Source organism: Herpailurus yagouaroundi, unplaced genomic scaffold (genome assembly GCF_014898765.1).
Source record: "Herpailurus yagouaroundi ecotype Mexico unplaced genomic scaffold, PumYag 100, whole genome shotgun sequence".
NCBI lineage: Eukaryota > Metazoa > Chordata > Mammalia > Carnivora > Felidae > Herpailurus > Herpailurus yagouaroundi.
Window position 1 is genome coordinate 89,714,225 of NW_024412391.1, and position 20,085 is coordinate 89,734,309.

Consider the following 20,085-nt stretch of genomic DNA (forward strand, 5'->3'; position numbering starts at 1 on the left):
CTCTTGCTCCTTTCATCTGCTCCTTTTTCTGCACTCCCAGGACTCTCCTCCTAATTTTCATTCAGCATGCCTTTACTAAGGCCTCCCAAGACAGCCTAGTAAGAAGGAAAGAATGTGCAGTGTGGGTCAGACGGACCTGGGCTCAGACTCTGCCTCTGCTATTTAGTAGCTGTATAACCGAGAGGTAATTATTCACCTTTCCTTAGCCTTGTTTCCTCCTCTGTCTACCGGTTAGAATAGTACCCACCATGGGATCAGATGTAATACATATATAAATCACCTGTCGTACTTTAATCCACCATGGACCAGATTGTACTCAAGACATTTGGCAATGTGGTATTAAGTGACAGACATAGTAGGTGCTAAATAAAGGCATCCATTACTCTCTGCCTTTTCCCAATTTATCTTTTTTAATGTTTATTATTTTTGAGAGAGGTAGGGTGTGTTTGCACCCATATGAAAACTCACACTAGCAGGGGAGGGGCAAAGAGAGAGGGAGACAGAGGATCCAAAGCAGGCTTTCGCTCACAGCACTGAGCCCAACGTGGGGCTCGAACTCATGAACTATGAGATCATAACTTGAGCCAAAGTCAGAGGCTTAACCGACTGAGCCACCCAGGTGCCCCTGCCTTTTATTTATTTTTGAGAGAGAGACAGAGTGCAAGCAGGGCAGGGGCAGAGAGGGAGGGAGACACAGAATCCAAAGCAGGTTCCAGGCTCTGAGCTGTCATCACAGATCCTGACCCAGGGCTTGAGCCCACGGACCATAAGATCATGACCTAAGCCAAAGTCAGAGGCTTAACTGACTGAGCCACCCAGCCGCCCCTGCCTTTTCCCAGTTTAATAAAGACCTCCAGAACCAAGGCCATCTTGGGCTGCCAAGTTCCCATGGGATAATGGAGGCTCTCTAAAACCAATTCTTATGGCACTAAAAAATCATAAAGCTCAAAAAGGAGACAAGTCAGTCAAGTTACCTATACTCACTTCTCGGCCATGCCCTAAGACCAAGGCTATTACAAACTTTACTTTCACGAAAATGGAGAAATAGACACTCCGGGCCCTACGAGCTTGCTTCTGAAGCCCACACTGGAAGGGAGAGGCAGGCAGGGACTGACTGCAAGGACTCCTGCAGACAGGAGAGCATGAAGTGTCTGAGTCCATGTGGGCTGTTGTAACAAAATGCCATAGACTGGGTGGGTTATAGCAACAGAAATTTATTTTCCGCAGTTCTGGAGGCTGGGAAGTCCACGATCAGGGCACCAGCAGACTTGGCATCTGATGCGGCCCACTTCCTGGTTTGCAGATGGCCGCCTGCTCCTTGGTTCAGGACGCGGGTGTCCTCATGCGGAGGAAGGGGCAAGGGAGCTCTCAGATGTCTCCTCCAAAGGGACACTCATCCCATTCATGAAGGCTCCACCCTGGGGACCTAATCACCTTCCAGAGGCCCCACCTCCAAATACCACCACATTGGAGGGGATTTGGAGGATTTCAACATACAAATTTGGGGAGGACACAAACATTCAGTGCATACACAGACAAAAAAAATAATAAGGCAGAAGATAGATGTAATCACCCCCCAAAAGAGTAACCCTGGAGGCGCCTGGGTGGCTCAGTCAGTTGAGCGTCCGACTTTGGCTCAGGTCATGATCTCACGGTTCGTGGGTTTGGGCCCCGCGTGGGGCTCTGTGCTGACAGCTTGGAGCCTGGAGCCTGTTTCGGATTCTGTGTCTCCCTCTCTCTCTGCCCCTCCCCTGCTCATGCTCTGTCTCTCTCTGTCTCTCAAAAATAAAAAAATAAAAAAAAATAAAAAAAAAAAAGAGTCACCCTGAATGGAAAATAGTGAAAACAGACCGGATCACTGGTGTCAAAGCAGAGTTGTGGTTACCAAGAATCTGAAAAAAAGAGTGCTTACAACAGTGCATGACCAGATAGGGTGGTCTTGGAAAGGCATAGATTCTGGGAGATAGGGAGACTTGGATGGTCATGGTAGCCCTTGGGTGCATGGTGGTGAAGGATAAGAAGGAGCAATTGCTGGAAAAGAAAACTTAAAAACGGACACACAACAAATGTCCCACCCCCTTACCCCAAAAGGCGTCATTTATTAAAGAATTACCACCTTGCTGTACCAACAGGCTTAGACTAAGAAACTTAGTAAACCACCCGGTTCCCTCTCCCCTGCCCACTACGAACATGTATAATTGCTAACCAGGAAAAGTATTAAAAAATTAACATTACATCCCAACACAAGTTAAATACTAAACAACTATTTTGGGCGGCGCCTGGGTGACTCAGTCGGTTAAGCGTCTGACTTCGGCTCAGGTCATGAGGTTTGTGGTTTGTGAGTTCAAGCTCCGTGTTGGGCTCTGTGCTGACAGGTCAGAGCCTGGAGCCTGCTGTGTCTGTCTGTCTCTCTGTTCCTTCCCCACTCATGCTGTGTGTGTGTTTCTCTCTCTCAAAAATAAACATTAAAAAACATTTAATAAAAAACCAACTATTTTTAATAGTATGTTTAATAAAGGAATATCTCAAATCAGAGATTTGAAACTCAGTGAAGAAATGGACAACAGAGGGATGTGAAACTCTTGATTTCAGCACAGGTCATGACCTCACGGTTCGTGAGTTTGAGCCCTGCATCGGACTCTGCATTGACAGTGTGGAGACTGCTTGGGACTCTCCTTCTCTCCTTCTTTCTCGGCCCCTCCCCTGCACATGAGTTCTCTCTCTGAAAATAAAAAAAAATATACTTTAAAAAAATTCGTCTCAGAAATGAATGCTAATTTATAAGATTCCCAAGGAAAAAGACATTTGGATGAAAATGTAGTCAGAGACAGAGACGCTGAAGAGAGAAATGGCTTAGAAACTGCATAAAGACAAAAAGAAAAAAACTAGAGAAAAATACAAGGATCCAACATGTACTTCATTTGGTCATACTTAAAATCATATCCAAAACAGCGTTCTAAAAATAAAAGACTTGGATATACGTATTGAAAATGCCTACAATGTGTATAATTATCAATGATAAAACATATTTTTGTAAAATATTTATGACTTAAAAAAAATCCTCAGGCAGAAAAGGCCACATCATCTACAAAAGACAGAAAACCAGTGCGTCTCAGAATTCTTGGCATCACATGTATACAAGACGAGGCTGCAGCAACATATTTGGAAACCCAAGGTGAGAAAGCCTAAGTGGAATGATCTTGTATCTATCTATGCAAGCTTTCCTTCAAGCATCAATGGTACAGACAAAAGGTTTTCATCTGCAACGAGTCAGGGGACACAGTGCTCATAGCCCCTTCCTAACAAAGCTACTAACACATAAGTGTCTTCCAACTAAGAGATGGCTGGAGAAACCAGCAAAAAGTCTAGTGCTAAGAACAGAATACATTTGGGGAGCCTGGGTTGCTCAGCCGGTTAAGCAGCCGATTTTGACTTCTGCTCCGATCATGGTGTCGTGGTTTGTGGGTTCGAGCCCCACATCAGGCTCCTTGATGACAGAGAGGGATTCTCTCTCTCTTCTCTTTGCCACCCCCCCCCCGACCAAAATAAATAAATAAACTTTTTAAAAAAGAACAGAATATATTGATTAGAGCTGACAAGACAAAGATGGAGAAAAAGAATGGAAAAATTGTATGTAAGCATTACATGTTTTGACAAAATAGAATTAACCGAAAACCAGGAGAACTGGGGAGACAGGACAACATAGTAAAAGTTTATTGACTGTATAAATAGTAAGTGGGAGTCAAAGCATTGAAGGACAACTTTCCTAAACACCCCAGGATGACCCCGCATACCAACATAAGACCATCTCAGAAGAAATCATTAATATTTATCACTACTGTGTAGTACTTTCTTATTTTATTCTATTCTATTATTTTTCATTTTAACATTTCTAGTTCATTTGCTATTATTTTATCATTTTTTTAAATGCCTCCATTGACCCACTTAAAGCCATGTGGATTATATTCCATTCATTTTACCTTAGGAGTAACAGGCTTGATTCTGGACTGTGGGCATCCAGCATTTACCTCCTTCTAATCACTATTAAAAATAGACACCCCCCGCATTTTCCAAATTTAGACAGTCATCTACTCTGAGCCAGAAAGAAGAAATCAAAATAGAGGAATCCTTCGAATGATTTTTATCAGAGACCATGAAATCCCTCAGAGCTCTACCGAACTGGAGATCTCCCTGGTGCCCGGAAGGAGAGGCATGGAGAAGAAATCATGCAAATCCAGGAGCCATGGATATTACACAGTCTGAAAGATCTGGGGCAGAGAACCTAGATCGGGCAGGTATCAAATGGTAGCTTCAGGAGAGGAAAGAGACTGGTGTTCCTCAGAAACCATGATTTACTGCATCCTTAATATAATGGCTCTTTGTGGTCAAGAGGAGGGACTTTGCAGTGAGTGGAGAATATTACCCAAAGGCAGTTTCTCCTTACATAAGCGCAAATACGAATGTTTTAAACAATCTAACTCCTCCCAAGTGTCTTTCCTTTCCTGTTACTGCAATGCCATTCTTGTAATCATTTGACTTTTCTCTGCTGAGTTCATGTGAAGAATCTCATATTCAGGAGACATCCTGCTCCACATGGTTATATCTGTAAGACAAGTTAGGTTTCTTTGCAAGTCAGGAGTAAGACTTTAGAGATCATCTCTGAGAGCTGGCCATTTTGAGGATCACAGAAAGGCTGAGTTAGCCTTAGTCATAGATTGGGCTCCTCATCAGATGTCTTCTCAGTTATATGATCACCGATGATTGCAAAGTATACATGTGTCAGTGTGGTGTCATCGAACCCAGAAAACACCCTGAGTTTACAAGGTTCTGTCTCTCTCTAACGATATGCCGGTCCCATCAGTCAATGCCAGTGGAATGGGTAAGGAATAATGCTCTAACTTTATATGTGAGGAAACAGCTCCAGAGCAGTAAAAGGAATTCTTCATAGCCAAAGACTGGCAGAACAGATCAGTTCAGAGATCCCCATGGAGTGAAACAAATAATGGTGGGAGAAGATACTGTAGAGTTATACCCGGAAATGAGAAAGATAGAAACCTCAGCTAGAGCTGAAGGAGCTACACCACAGCCTTGCTTCTGGACCTTATAAAGACTGAAATAGAGTTCACAGCTCAAAGTCCACCCAATACCCAGTTGTGCTCTTCCATCAATTGCAGGGTGATTAGCATAGGACTTTATTGATCAGTCCACTGCGCTAGTTTCCTAGTATATCACAACCCCTCATCAACACTCCATGGGACAGACCTCTCGCATCGATATTTCCAGCTGTCAATATATGCAAAATGACAATAATGATGCAGAAGATGATGATAATAACAATAGCTATAATTATTGATCGTGTACCATGGGCCAGATAATGTGCTAAGTATTAATCTCCTTTTACAGAAAGTGAAACGAAGACTTAAAGCTAATAAGATAATTAAGCTGGTGACCTAATTCCAAAGTTCCTGCTCACTGTGCTAGAACTCTTTTAGATCATGTGATCGTTCCATGAACCAATTACCTGTGCCCATTTAAGCTGTGGAGTCCTATGGAACCTTCATGGTGACTACATTAAGGACATGGTCCTTAGGACATTAAGGACATGGTCCTTAATTTATGCTTAAGGACTCGCCTATGGCCACTGTCTCGCACAGGTGGCTATGAGCATGGCAGAATCAAGATCCCAAACCCTTCAGACTCCTCCACTTCTTGGAGTGGCTGACATGCTTGCTCAGAGTTAACTATTACCTCTCTCCCTGCCTGCCTGCACTCAAGCCGCATGCTCTACTCTCTCTCATTACTGATCCTATACCTCCATTCTTGAATTTCCAGACTAAGAAAAACTTCTACTTCCGAAAGTTTGAGCATTATAGGTCAACTTTAATTACATAAACTTTACATAATTATAAAATACCTTTGTTCTTTTGGCTTTAATATTTACTTTTTCATGCTCTCCAGGGACCCAGTCGGGAAGTATTGGCAGGACACCAGGTTGCTAGCATCAAAGATATCTCTCCACGTTGGTCATGAACAACTCAGGTTATGGAGATGTAGATATTATGCATACCAACATGCATATACATTTCCTCCTTATTGGATTGTGTTCACATATTTTCAGATTTAGGCTATATCAGAAAGGATAACATTATACTATTCTGCAATAACTAATAAATCCCTAAATCTCAAGGGCTTGATGACCATATCACTTCAGCTCATATCCCATTGGCCGTAACTCAGTCACATGGTCCAATATAACTGCAAGGCGGGTTGGGAAACAAAGTCTTTCTGTGTACTCAAGAAGAAGAGAGTGATAAGTAAACATCTGCCAGTCTCTGCCCTCTAATTGTATAAATTCTGACCCTTTAAATCCTAGATCTAACCCTGCTGATACCACATATCCATTTGCTCAGGAAATCTCTCTACCTTCAAACTACTGAGACTATAACTACTTATCACCACCTCCACTGCTTCCACAATGGTCCCAGCCACCGTCATTGCTTGTCTTGATGATTACAATAGGTTCCTTACTGGTTTTGTTGCTTCCTCTTGCCCCATGACAGTCTTGCCCTATTTCACTCAAAGTGAAATGTTCTTCAGGGTCAACATTCTCACTGTGGTCTCCAAAGCCCTTTATGGTGCCCCCCCCCCATTATGTCTCCAACCTTAGTATTCTTCTTCCTCCTCTACTCCTCAAATATTTCAGTTTGCTTCCACTTTGGGTCCCTTGCACTAGCTTTTCCTTCCTCCTAAAATGCCTAGATATCTGCATGGCTAATTTCCCCACTTCCTTCAAGTCTTTGCTCCACTGTCACCCTCTCAATGAGGACGGCCCTGGCACATTCTGCCCCCCACACTCTTGCACTCCCCATTCCCATTTTCTCACTCTATTTTCTTCGTGGTGTTTGTCCTCTTCCAACATATGACAGAGCTTACACATTTATTTTATTATCTGGCCCACCATATTCACTGGAGTATAAGTTCCATGAGTGTAGGGAATTAAGTTTGTTTGGTTCACAGGTACCTAGAACAGAGCCGGGACCTAACAAGTGTTCCATCAATATTGTCAAATTGAATAAGTGAATGAACCCTGGTACCCGAAGGGCCTAGGAATGAATTCCAGAATCCTTTTCAGTATTTCTACTAGAAGGTGTGGGAGAGGTAAATACACCTCCCTTCCCTTAAATCCAAGAATCCCTAAGTTAGATATGTTAGTTAGGCCTTTACCATGACTTTCACTAAAATTCATCCATGAGCATCACATTGCTAAACTCATTTTGTAGGTTTCTGTATATTTTCTTTTTTTTTACCTCTGTTTCAGACTCTGCTAGTATCATATATTTAGATATTAAGACGTTTAAGGCAAGGATTATGGCCTTCAAACTGATTCGTATATAAAGGGTCTTAATACAATCCATTGGATTGTAGCGAAGGTAACTGTTTAAATAAGCATTTTAGTGGGGCACCTCTGTGGCTCAGTCAGTTAAGTGTCCAACTTTTGGCTTCGGCTCAGGTCATGATCTCACAGTTCATGAGATTGAGCCCACGTTGGGCTCTATGCTGACAGCAAGAGCCTGCTTGGGATTCTCTCTGTCCCTCTGTCTCTGCCCTTCCCTGGCTTGTGCTCTCTCTCTCTCTCTTTCTCTCAAAATAAATAAAGTTCAAAAAAAGAAGCATTCTAGCAATTTCTCTTAGCTTCTATATGTATGCAGATTCTCTTCTATATATAGACCCAGGCCAAAGAAAAGGGGTGAGCTCAGAAGACATTCTCTCACCCATCCCAAATCCCCCTTTGAACCAGCCCTGGAGAATAGCCCTAACCTCACTGGCTGTCAGAACCTTGCAAAGGAGTCTCCCTTTATCTGGAAAAAAAGCCTGAGAAGCAGACCAGAGGATTTAGAGACCATTTCTTTCTCCCTTTCCAAGAGGCTGGATCCCTGGTGTCTGGATGCAAGCTGAGCATTACAGTCATTGTTTTAAATAAAGGACCTCTTTGATCTGGTTTAAAAACACAAACAGAAGGGCCTTTGACCAATCTGAATTTGACATGTGTCCTTTGACTCTGTAAATAATCAAATTTGAACATAGTGTGTCTTTTAACCACAACTGTGAAGTGTGGAGTGAGGCAAGTTTCTGTTATAAGAAGACAATTTGCATCTATTAAGTAAAATTTTCCAACAGTACATTCTTGTTTCTGAGATTCTTAGCATGTTCCTTCATCAGCGTTAAGTATGAATTATTTCTTTTTCTTCCCCATGCCCATAATTCTCAACAATAAAGGAAAATCTTTTTAAAAGAGCTCATTTTCCTCAAAGGAACAGCAACAAAAAAAGTTTTCAAAGTAACCAAAACCAAAGTTATTCACATCAGTTCAATCCGCATCTTCTGGACAGCTTGACTATTATGGGTGGAATGATTAGTTAAAAGGCTTTTCATGGAGTCCAGAGGTTAGCACTGTCTGGATATCATCAGGTATGTGAAACACTAGGCCCAGGGAAGGAAAAGGCTCTGCAGGATGCAGGAAAGTGTTTACTTTCAACCCTTTTAGGAAAGGAAATGCAAGCCAGTGAGCCTACTTTCTTGGGTCTTTAGGCCTCTGGATTTCTAAGCCCCAGGGCCTAAGGAAGGTTACAACCTTGAGCCCAAGCTCCCCAGAGCACCAAGGTCATTTCTGAACTTGTATTTAAAGCTCTTCCCCAAAGGGAGTTGCAAAAGTTGGAGGTTGTTTCACTGTCAGGGTCAATTTATATTCGAAAGAGTGCAGGAGATGGGGTCTTTGCCCAGGGGACTTCCTAGGAAAAACAGAATTGACCTATTTTTAAGGAGAATGAATTCCAGAACTCAGTCTTTGTGACCCACTCCCCACCCACATCCGTTCTCTGTTCTTCCTGTGAAGGAGAGAACTTTCTGCAAATCACTTTTGCTAATAACAATTGTCACCCTCAGTGCAAGGAACTGCCAGGATCCCTGGCACCCTTAACCCGTGTCATTGACTCCGACCAGGCAAAGACCCTCACTGCATTCCATTGCCAAGAGCTTAAATCTCAAGGGCACTTTTGCATGGGCATTGACTAACACATCAGTGCTAGCTCCTATTATTCCAATTTTAATATTAACTTTTAAAATGTTTATGCCTTCCTAAAATTATTAATGCATTTTACATAACTTAGGTGGGAGACGTTGCAGATTTTTTTTAGTAGCAGAAGTTCTGAAACTCCCAGGAAAAGGCTTCCCGTAATAGGAAAACAAGGCTTACACTTACCACCACTTACAGCCAGTTCCCAATCACAGAGTATTACCCTCAATAACGTAAGAAATGGCCACAGATCAGAGAAACGAGCCAGAACTCTGTCAGCCTGCTACAAGTTTATTCATGCAGGAGATTTTAGGAAAACGTAGATGTCTCGAATCTACCAAACATTTTGGAATAAAGAGCTCATCTCAATAGCTTTAGTGTGCGTGATTTTCTTTCATACTCCAAACAAGATAGCATGTGATAATACTTCCCAAACAGCAAAGACCTATATAAATAAAAGCTGTGTGAAAGAAGTTTACCCTTCTCTGTTCTTTCAGGAGCCCCCAAAACATGAACCCAGTGGAAGGAATATTTTTTGCAAAGGAAAGTCACTGTTTTTCTGGAAATCTTCATTGTGTAGTGAAATCGTAGGGTTCCAAGATCAGCTTTGTGTGCCTGAGGATATACTTCTATTTGCACTAGAGAAACACACACACACACACACACACACACACACACAGAGTGGTTGTCTCTGATACATGACCCTTTGGACACAATAAATGACACCGCTGTTTCTTTCAACATTGGCTGGAGCCCAGCATCACTGCAAATTTTAAATACATGCATTACTTCGTTTTTAGTGTTAGATGCTCCATATAAGGGTCAGACTTCTAAAAAAGATACAAAATAATCTTTTGAATTATTGAAGACATCAAGCTCCCCTCTGGAAGGGGATCCACTCCTTTGGCTCATTACTGAAGAGCTCAGGCTGAGCACACATGGAGCCTCCCTTCCTATACTGTAAGGTGTGTCCATCTCCTTGTTTTCACTGTTCAATGGCTGAACTGAGTTCTAATCCCTGTTGCACCACCAACCAGCTGTATTCTGGGGCCTGTCACATTTGCCTTTCGGGATGTTTCTTCCTCTCTAAGATAAGGAGGTAGAGCCAGATGAACATGAAGAACACCTCCAAAGGTAACGGTCTGTGGTTGTTTAGACAACTGTATGCACATGTGATGAATTCATTCTTCATAAGGACAGAGACAAAATTAACCAAATCTACGGTCAGTTAAGCCAACTTAGAGTTCCTGTAAAAACATTTGTCCAAATGTATCCCATGTAAGAAAGCAAGTGGAATGTTCTTGTCCTTCGTGTAGAAATGGATAAGAAGGAAACACATGAAACTGACAAACAGTTACCTAGACATTAACTTTGTTTTATAAATGTCATTCAAATCTGAAATCATCATTAGATAAGTATCCATTTGGCTCACAAATTTAGCCTATGATGAAGGAAAGATATCACCGTGAGAAATAGTCATTTGTCTCCTTGGAGTCAATAAGTTGATTCGTCATTTTCTAAGAGAAGCTTTGGAGCAAAAAAAAAAAAAAAAAAAATCAAGAGAGAACTTCCCGTGTAAGAGAAAAGTCTGCAGGGGAGGGCATGGAGTGTATACGGTAGTGTCCTGGGAAAAGCCTGGCCTCTGCACAGCTTTGCCTGAGGGTGCTTTGAATCATAGGACAAATCATTTTCTCCATTTGTTTCTTCTTTCTAAAGTAAATCTATCATCTCATCACTTTGTCAGGAGAGCAGGGACATGAACAGGCGGTTTCTGACTCAAATACAGTTGGACTGACCCCAGTGAAGGTTTGCGTGCCATTCCGAGCAAAATAATTTCTTACCTAATTAGCTGGCACACGTGAACTAATTACAGGTTTACCCCCTGCCAGTAGGGAAACTTGAGAAATTCGGTCCAAACATGGAAAATCTGATTTCACTTGCGAGAGTTGAGACACCTGCAAGGGATGGAGGGGAGAGAGAAGTTTATTCAAGTCAAATGAGAAGGAAGGCTGGTGTGCCCTGCTTCCATTACATCATTCATGGGGAGGGCTGTGCCGCAGGCTTCACAGGGCACCGTCCCCGCATGATGGAATGGAAGGAATGATCAGACAGAGAAGTAATTGGCGCGCGTGTGCTTGGCCAGAGCCTTAAATGTTTATGGAGTGTGCCGCACGCATCAAGGTAAAAGCGAATGATTGTAGTCACAGAGAATCACTGCGGTCATTAACAGAGCCCCTGCCTTATAGCCGAGACTTTGGGGCGTGGAAGGGCTCTGAGCTGCTCGTGAGAAACGACTACGGGCAGGACATCAAACTATATAATGCTGGCACGAGAGTTCCGATATCCAAAGAAATCCCAGATCTGCCCTCTGATTCTGCCAGTTTCTAAATGTGTGACGTTGGGCAAGTCAGCTTATCTAGCACTGATTTCATATGGTTGTCCAGAGGTTTCACTGAGGCAATGAATGAAAACACTTTTTTTCTTTGTTTTTGCATCGTTGTTTCTGTAAAACTTAAGCATGCTTGTTACATACATTTCAAGCAAAGTAGAAAACTTGAAAGGTAAAGCAACAGATCACCCGAATTGCTATCATGTAAAAATCATCGCTGTTAAAATTTGGGGAGTTTTCCATGCCTATATTAACAGCTTGAATTTTTCACTGAGTGGTTTAAATTATTAACTACTAATTTAATTGCCCAGAGAAAAATGCAGGGCATCTACTTTAATCTAAATTTGCTGTTCTCTATTGATAAACTTCACAAACATATTGCTAAACCACTCTTTTAAAGTAGAGACTGGGGCGCCTGGGTGGCGCAGTTGGTTAAGCGTCCGACTTCAGCCAGGTCACGATCTCGCGGTCCGGGAGTTCGAGCCCCGCGTCAGGCTCTGGGCTGATCGCTCAGAGCCTGGAGCCTGTTTCCGATTCTGTGTCTCCCTCTCTCTCTGCCCCTCCCCCGTTCATGCTCTGTCTCTCTCTGTCCCAAAAATAAATAAACGTTGAAAAAAAAAAAAGTAGAGAGCAAAATCTGACACAACGCCCAGTAAAATAGTTTTCAAGTAGTGCCCCCTGCCAACCCTGGGTGTCCAAAGAAGTACTTTCACAAATATTTGATTCAAATTCCACTTTTTAAAATGTTTATTTAGTTTTGAGGGGGGGAGGAGGGGCAGACAGAGTGGGACAGAGGATCCAAAGCAAGCTCTGCACTGGCAGCAGAGAGCATGATGTGGGGCCAAAACTCAGGGACCGTGAGATCATGACCTGTGCTAAAGACGGATGATTAACTGCCTGAGCCACCCAGGAGCCCCTCAAATTCCACTTTTTAAAAGCATTTTTCAGTTATCTTGGAACTGTCTTTTAAAAAACCAAACTTGGAGATTTACCTACCTGTTCCCATGTATGTAAATAAACCCAATTTTCCAAAAGATTAAGGACTGAAGTTACTTCTGCTATCACTGTCTAACCACAGAAAGAACATCCGGAGACTGAAAGTGTGTGGTTGAAAAGTACTATAATTTCCATTACCAGTGTGTGTGAATTCAAATTTTCTCAACATTTTCTAACCCCTTCAACTGTGACTATTAAAATACTTTATGACTACAACTTGCAATCATGATATCCAAACATAAACTTTATGTTTAATGTTACTCTTGATCAATGTACTAATGCCACGTTTTCAATTGTACTAAAATAATTTTATGCTAATCAGAAAAGGTTGGTGAGCATTCTTTTAGATACTTGCCAAAGATAAATGGATGGATAGGTGGATGGAGGAATGACAGCCAGATCACAGGGTATTTTCATGTGTATGTAAAGTTTTATTTAATTTCCTCAAATTTAATAGTAAAAGAGGGAACTAAAGTGATACTAAAGGAATTGCTGAGCCTCAGAGTTTTTGGAAATGAAATGTATAAAATTAATCTTATATTGAAAAGAATTATACTGGGGCACCTGGGTGGCTCAGTCGGTTAAGCGCCCGACTCTTGATTTTGGCTCATGTCATGATCTCGTGATTCATGAGCTCGAGCCCTGCATCAGGCTCTGCACTGAGAGTGGAGCTTGCTTGGAATTCTCTCTCTCTCTCTCTCTCTCTCTCTCTCTCTTTCTTTCTCAAAATAAATAAACTTAAAAAATTAAAGTAATAAAAGTAAATAAAAGAATTATACTTATGTGAATTTCCACATTGTATCACCCAGGTTAGAAATTAAGAGCTCTTGGGGCGCCTGGGTGGCTCAGTCGGTTGAGCATCCGACTTCAGCTCAGTTCATGATCTCACGGTCTGTGGGTTCAAGCCCCGCGTCGGGCTCTGTGCTGACAGCTCAGAGCCTGGAGCCTGCTTCGGATTCTGTGTCTCCCTCTCTCTCTGCCCCTCCCCCGCTCATGCTCTGTCTCTCTCTCTCTGTCAAAAATAAATAAACATTTTAAAAAAACAAAGAAATTAAAAGCTCTCTATGGGTCTTCCCAGATCACATTTACTTCACCTCCATTACTTATGCAATAATCATTTCCTTGCTGTATTTAGTACTTCTACTGTATATGGAAGTATCTCTAAACATTATTTGTTTAGGTTTGCCTGATTTGAATATTATGTACAAGGAATTATACTGTATGCAGTTATCTGTGGCTTGCTTCTTTTGCTCAGTCTTATATTTCTAAGATGCATTCATTTTGGTGTCATTTATTATTCCATTATATGAATTAGTACAATTTATTCATTTTTCTGATTATGGTCATTTGTTTTCAATTTTCACTTGTCTGATTACTAATCATATTGGGGTCTTGCCATATACTAATTGGTCATATGTTTCCTGTTTTGTTAAGAGGTTGTTCAATCTTTTGTCTATTTTCCTATTGAGTTGTTGGTACTTACTACTCATTAATTCATAGGAAATATAGATGGATGATAGATAGAAATAGATATCTTGATAGATGATATACATACATATTCTAGATACTAGCTTTGCCAATTAGTAAGCTATTATTTCTTATTTTTAAATCCATCTTCCCTATATCTTGGTCTGTGATTTTAGAGCTATGTATTAGTTAGCTATTGCCACGTAACAAATTACTCCAAGATTTAGCCATTTTAAACAACACACACCCATTATCTCCCAATTTTTGTGGACCAAAAATCCAGACATAGCTTAGCTATATCCCTTGCTTCGTAGTCTCTCATAAGCTACAATGTGTCAGCTCAGGGTCTGTGGTCTCATCTCGAGGTTCAACAGGGGAAGAATCCACTTCCCAGCTCAGTCAGTGTTATTTGACAGGATTCTGTTCTTCATAGGCTATTGAACTACAGACCTTAGGTCATCACCTGCTCTTGGCTGGAAACCATCCTCAGTTACTTAAAATCTGGATTTCTCCCAACGGCAGTTTGCTTCATCAACACACAAACACCAAGAAGACAATAGACGGAGAATATCAGCGAGATGGAAGTCACACAGAAATGAAATCTTTTCACTTTTGCCATATTCTAGCAAGTCATTAGGTTCAGCCCACACTCAGGGTGACAAAAACCAGGATGCTGGGAATCCACATTTATTCATTCTCAGTTGATACCTATTAAGGTCCATCAATACAGGGCCCTTGAGGAAGCCAGAAGGCAGGAAGAGGGAGAGAATCTTGCACCCTTGTATTTTTCCACTATTTTTATTAGTGTCACTGCTGCAGTGGCTCCTCACGTAGAAGTAGAAGTTGGAATGAGTAGCAGTTACCTTCTCCAGATATTTCCACACTCCTAGAGCCAGTCTCATCACACGTCCTCAGAGGCACCAACTCCAGCAGGCAGCATTTCCTCATTAGAGGCTGAAGCACCAGTTCCGTGAGGCCCCTCACCCAAGCACCAGCCTGGGAGCAGCCTCTTCAGAGATCTGAGTTCCATCTCCACCAGATCCTTCTCCCAGCCCCTACCTAGCTCCTGGCCATTGCGCCATTTCCCTGGGATCCTGGCACCTCAGGGTGGGTGCTGTTCTGGCAGCTGCTAACCCTACATTACCTTGGTGTTCCTTTTGTCACTTCTTCAGCCTCCCACACCTGTTTAAACAGTTCCCTGTATTCAATAATTTCTGTTAAAACAACTAGTGTGGTTTCTGGCTGATAGACACACTGATGTCTTCACCCAGTCTGAGGGATTCAAAGCAGAACTAAAAATGCCCCTTTCCATCAAGCTCAGGGCTTAGTGGGGAAATACTACATATGAGCAAACACCTATAATACAGACAGATATTGATTAAGGCCTTAAAAAAGCTATAAATAATAGGGTTTAGGAGTTTAGAAGGGAAAAAGTGCTTCTGGCTGGGAGAAACAATCTTCCTAAAGAAGGGAGAATTTTAGCTAAATCCCAAAGAGTGGTAATTCTTTACAAGGAACAGCATTCTAACAGGAGGGAACAGCAAGAGAAAAGCAAAAGGGAAACCATAGTAGGAAATAAGCTTTGGAAGTTAAGTACAAAGAAAGAAAAAAAAAAATCTCATCTTTATACCAGCAAATGGAAATAGATTGTGAGCCACAAATTCAAGCCATGAAAGTAGTTTTAAACTATCTAGTAGGCATATTTAAAACAGAAAGTAAACAAGAAAACACAAAATAAAGCGTGTTATTTAATTGAATATATATATAATATTTCAGTTGATGATATAACGTATACTAAACTATTTTACATTCTTTTTCTTAGACTAAATCTTCAAATTCTAGCGTGTGTTTTACATTTACAATACACCTCAATTTAGACGAGCCATATTCCAAGAGCTCATAACCACATGTGGCTTTTGGCCAGTATAGCTCTAAACAAGAGGGAGCCACATAAGATTTCTGAGCAAGGACCAATATAATCAGGGAAGTGCTTTGGAAATTTTAGTGTGGAAAAACTGTTTATTCAGTGAACAGACATTTACTGACTGCCTAATATCTAATAATAAGAACATTAAGAGAGTTTGCTGTTTACTGAACGTAAAACTGTGCTTAACAATCAATGGATTTTTTTGTTTTGTTTTAGAGAGAGAAATTAGCTGCCCTACTCAACAAATGTCTTTGGGTTTTTTTTTTTTTTAACATTAGTTAAATTTTATAAATGTAGTGAGAGGCATGTCAAATTTCTCAAAATAAGTGAACATGAAACTTTGAGTTTTCCAAAAAATATTCTCCATAGCAAATCCAAAGATATAAAACTGCATTTAGGATTTATGCTTCCTGAATATTTTAGGATCCGTCAATCCTCCTACTTACTTTCTTCCCCAGAGACCTTTAATATGGTGATTACTGACATTCCTACTAAAATGATAAAAATACAGGAAATGTCATTTTAATGATTGTGGGTTTCAGCCTTTCCAAGTTACAAGATGTAAATGAGAATTATTTACAAGTGGACTGCACTCCCTCCAAGGAATTCATTTGGTTCACCTGGATTTATGGACTTAGTCTGTTTCCCATTTCATTTTATAAATGTTAAGCTAGCTATTAAGACAGAAAACACATATTGATAACGCATGGAGTGGGGGCAGAGTCATGCTCTGTCAATAGCTAGCAGTGCTGATATTATTTATTTAATCTTGGGAGATCAGTCAAATGTTATCTTTTAATATTTGTTATTTACTGTCCTTCTACAAAAGAAATAATTCCTTAATTTTCCTCAAACCCTTTTTGGAATCAAGGCAGGAATAAACAATCTTCAAACTGTTTGAGGATTTGGTAAATGTACTCTTTCCATATTTGGGGCCAGATAACCTGGGATTGTAATAGGACGATGGAATCTGGGTTCTGAACACAACATCAATAATGCAGTCTTTACTAAATAACTCTGGACCTGTTCACTGGCAGCATGGAGGAGGGGAAGAGAAAAAGGAAATTGAAGATATTTTTAACTTGTAAAATGTTCTATGTAGGTGAAACATACATAATACTGGGTCTCTATTTTTAAATGCATTATACCTTGGCTGGAAAATAACTAATATTTATGTAAGGAGTGAGTAAGCCTGCATAACGGAGCCTTTTGGGGAGGGGTGCATTTTTTTAAAATTTTATTTTAGAAAAAGAGAGCATGAGAGTGCAAGTGGGTAAAAGGGGCAGATGGAGACAGAGAGAGAGAGAGAGAGAGAGAGAGAGAGAGAGAATCTTAAGCAGGCTCCAAGGGCATGGAGCCCAACATGAGACCCTATCCCACAACCCTGGGATCATGACCTGAGCCAAAATCAAGAGTTGGATGCTTAACCAACTGAGCCACCCAGGTGCCCCTGGGAGGGTGCATAACTGATGGGAGCCTGAGATAATGTCTGGGAGAGATGAGGAAGGGTCAGGCAAAAGAGAACCAAACCATCCTTAATGCAAACTCAGCAATTAATATGATGCTAATGGAGAGTGTGGCTTCATGCATAGCTTTTCTCTGGGTTTTCCCATTGTGGCAACTGGGTACCTGATTGTGCCATTCTCCAAGAGAGAATCATGGAGCAGGAGTGAATTTTGGACTCTCAGGATAGAAAGGGAGCATCCCGTGGACACGATGGATTCAACTTTCTGTAGGTTGAGATGTCCGCGGGACATACAGGAACAGAGTAACACAGCCAACTGGATACATGTACCTAGAGCTCAGGAGTCAGATCTGGGTAGAAAATATACACTTCAGAATCAAGAGGTAATTGAAGACATGAAAATAGGCAAGCATTCCGGAAAGAACGTGTAAAGAGAGAGGAAAACGGAGCAAGGACAAAACACTGAGAAACTGGCATTTAAAGGAAAGGAAGAGAGAATAGCTCACAAGGACCCTGCGACTGTAGATGTCACCTCTTCCCCTGTCCCGGCCCACACCTGGGTTCATTGGCAACCATGCTGGAGACGTTCCCGGTAAGTTGCCAACTCCTCTCCTCTCTGCCTTATGGTCTGAAGGCTTTCTCTGGTGCCAGACGAACCTACTCAGAAAGCAAATATGACACAGATACAGAGGGTTTAATGAATTCAGGTGGAGAAATAATCCAGCTCCCCGTCCTTAATGAGTCACTTCTGAAATGTGTTCCAAAGGGTTCGTCAGGGTCCCCAAGGTGCCCACCACACTAACTTGACCTTTGACACACCCTTTATTGGCTTGTTGCCCCATCCCTATTTCACTCTTCCCATTTCTTTGCACTTGCTGGGATCACTCCCCAAATAAATTACCTGCATTCTCAACTCCCTCCCCCCAAACTTACCTGTCAGAGAGTCTTGGAGGGAAACACTCAACTAAGAGAAAAGGAAAGACCACCCAGATAGGAGAAAATCAATACAGTCTGTCTTGGGGGGAAATCAAGAAGGAGGATAGAGTTTCATGAAGAAATTGACCAACAGTGCAAAATATTGCAGAGATACTGAGCCAGATAAGGACTGAAAATATTTCTCTGAACTTAGCAGCTGGAAGATGACTTTGACAAGAGCATTTTCAGTGAAACAGTGGGAGTAGTCGTCAAATTTTAGGTACTATTATGTGATTGTGAGTAGAAAAGACGAGGCAGTGATAACTGGAGGAGAAATGGTAGTAGCTAGAAAAGAACATGGATGGAGGGGAGAAGGTTTTGTAATTTGTTTAAGATGGTGTGGACCGACTGTACAGAAGGAAAATAGGGCAGTAGAAATGGTGTCAGTAGAGAAGCATGGGCAATTAATAGAGTAGAAAAGGCCTTGGAGGAAGAGTGAAAGGGTGGAATCTGAAGTGGAAACCAGCCATCTTGGACCTACCTTGGCCACAAAAGCCAGACTAAATGATAGATGTACAGTGAAAAACTTAATGGCGGGTAAGAAACAGAGAGAGTTCCTAACTTGACTTCTGTTTTCTCCGTAAAGTAGATCAGTCATCAGTCAAAATCTATAGCAGAGATGACTAGGGATGGAGCTTTAAGGACAGTGGTGAGGTTTGAAAAAGCAGTTGTGAAAAGTCAGTACTGCAGAATGTACAGACACAGAAGGATGGCTAGGAAATACCGAGACCCCTGCAGGACCAAAGAATGTGATGTTGTGGTGTTCTCAGTCCCTGAGATTTTGTTCAGCAGCTCAGAGACAGAATCCTAGAATCCCAAAGGATGTGTTTATTCAAATAGACATAGAAGTATATGGTTATATTAGTCAGGGTTCTTCAAAGAAACAGAAACAATAGTGTGTGCATATGTGAATATGCAGTGGCCAAATTTTGTAGGGCAAATAAGAAGGCTATAAACCCAGGGAAGAGTTAATGTTGCACCCTGAGTCTGAAGGCAACCTGGAGTCAGCATACCCTCTTCCTTTGGAGACTTCTGTCTTTTTCTCTTAAGACCTTCAACTGTTTAGGTAAGGCCCACCCACATTATGGAGAGTAATCTGCTTTACTCAAAGTCCATGACTCATTTAAATTTTTTTTCAATGTTTATTTATTTTTGAGGGAGAGAGAGAGACAGAGTGTGAGCAGGGGAGGGTCATAGAGAGAAGGAGACACAGAATCTGAAGCAGGATCCAGGTTCTGAGTCAACAAAGAGTCCAACATAGGGCTCGAACTCACAAACCTCAAGATCGTGACCTGAGCTGAAGTTGGACGCTTAACTGACTGAGCTATCCAGGCACCCCAAGTCCAAAACTGATTTAAATGTTAATCTCATCTAAAAAAAATACCTTCACAGAAACATCTAGACTGGTGTTTGACCAAATATCTGGTACTGTGACCTACCCAAGTTGATCCATAAAATTAACCATTACAATGGTGGTAGGAAGAGAGTGATTTAAATTATAGATAAAAGCCTACACCAGCTACAGGTGAAAGTACAACAGGACAAGCCTGACACCCTGACAGGAACAATTGAAGGGATCAACTGAAGGGAGAGTGTCTCAGAGTTGTCAGGAACATGCAGCAGAATCATCTGTGAAATGCAGATTTCCAGGCCCTGCCCTCCCACCTAAACAGTTGGAATCTCTGAGTAAAGACTTTAGGGACCTGCATTTTTATGCACCCCTCCATTGATCATCATGTTCATTAAATTTTCAGAAAAGCAGGATTACAGGAGAAGTTGCCAGAGGAGCACCA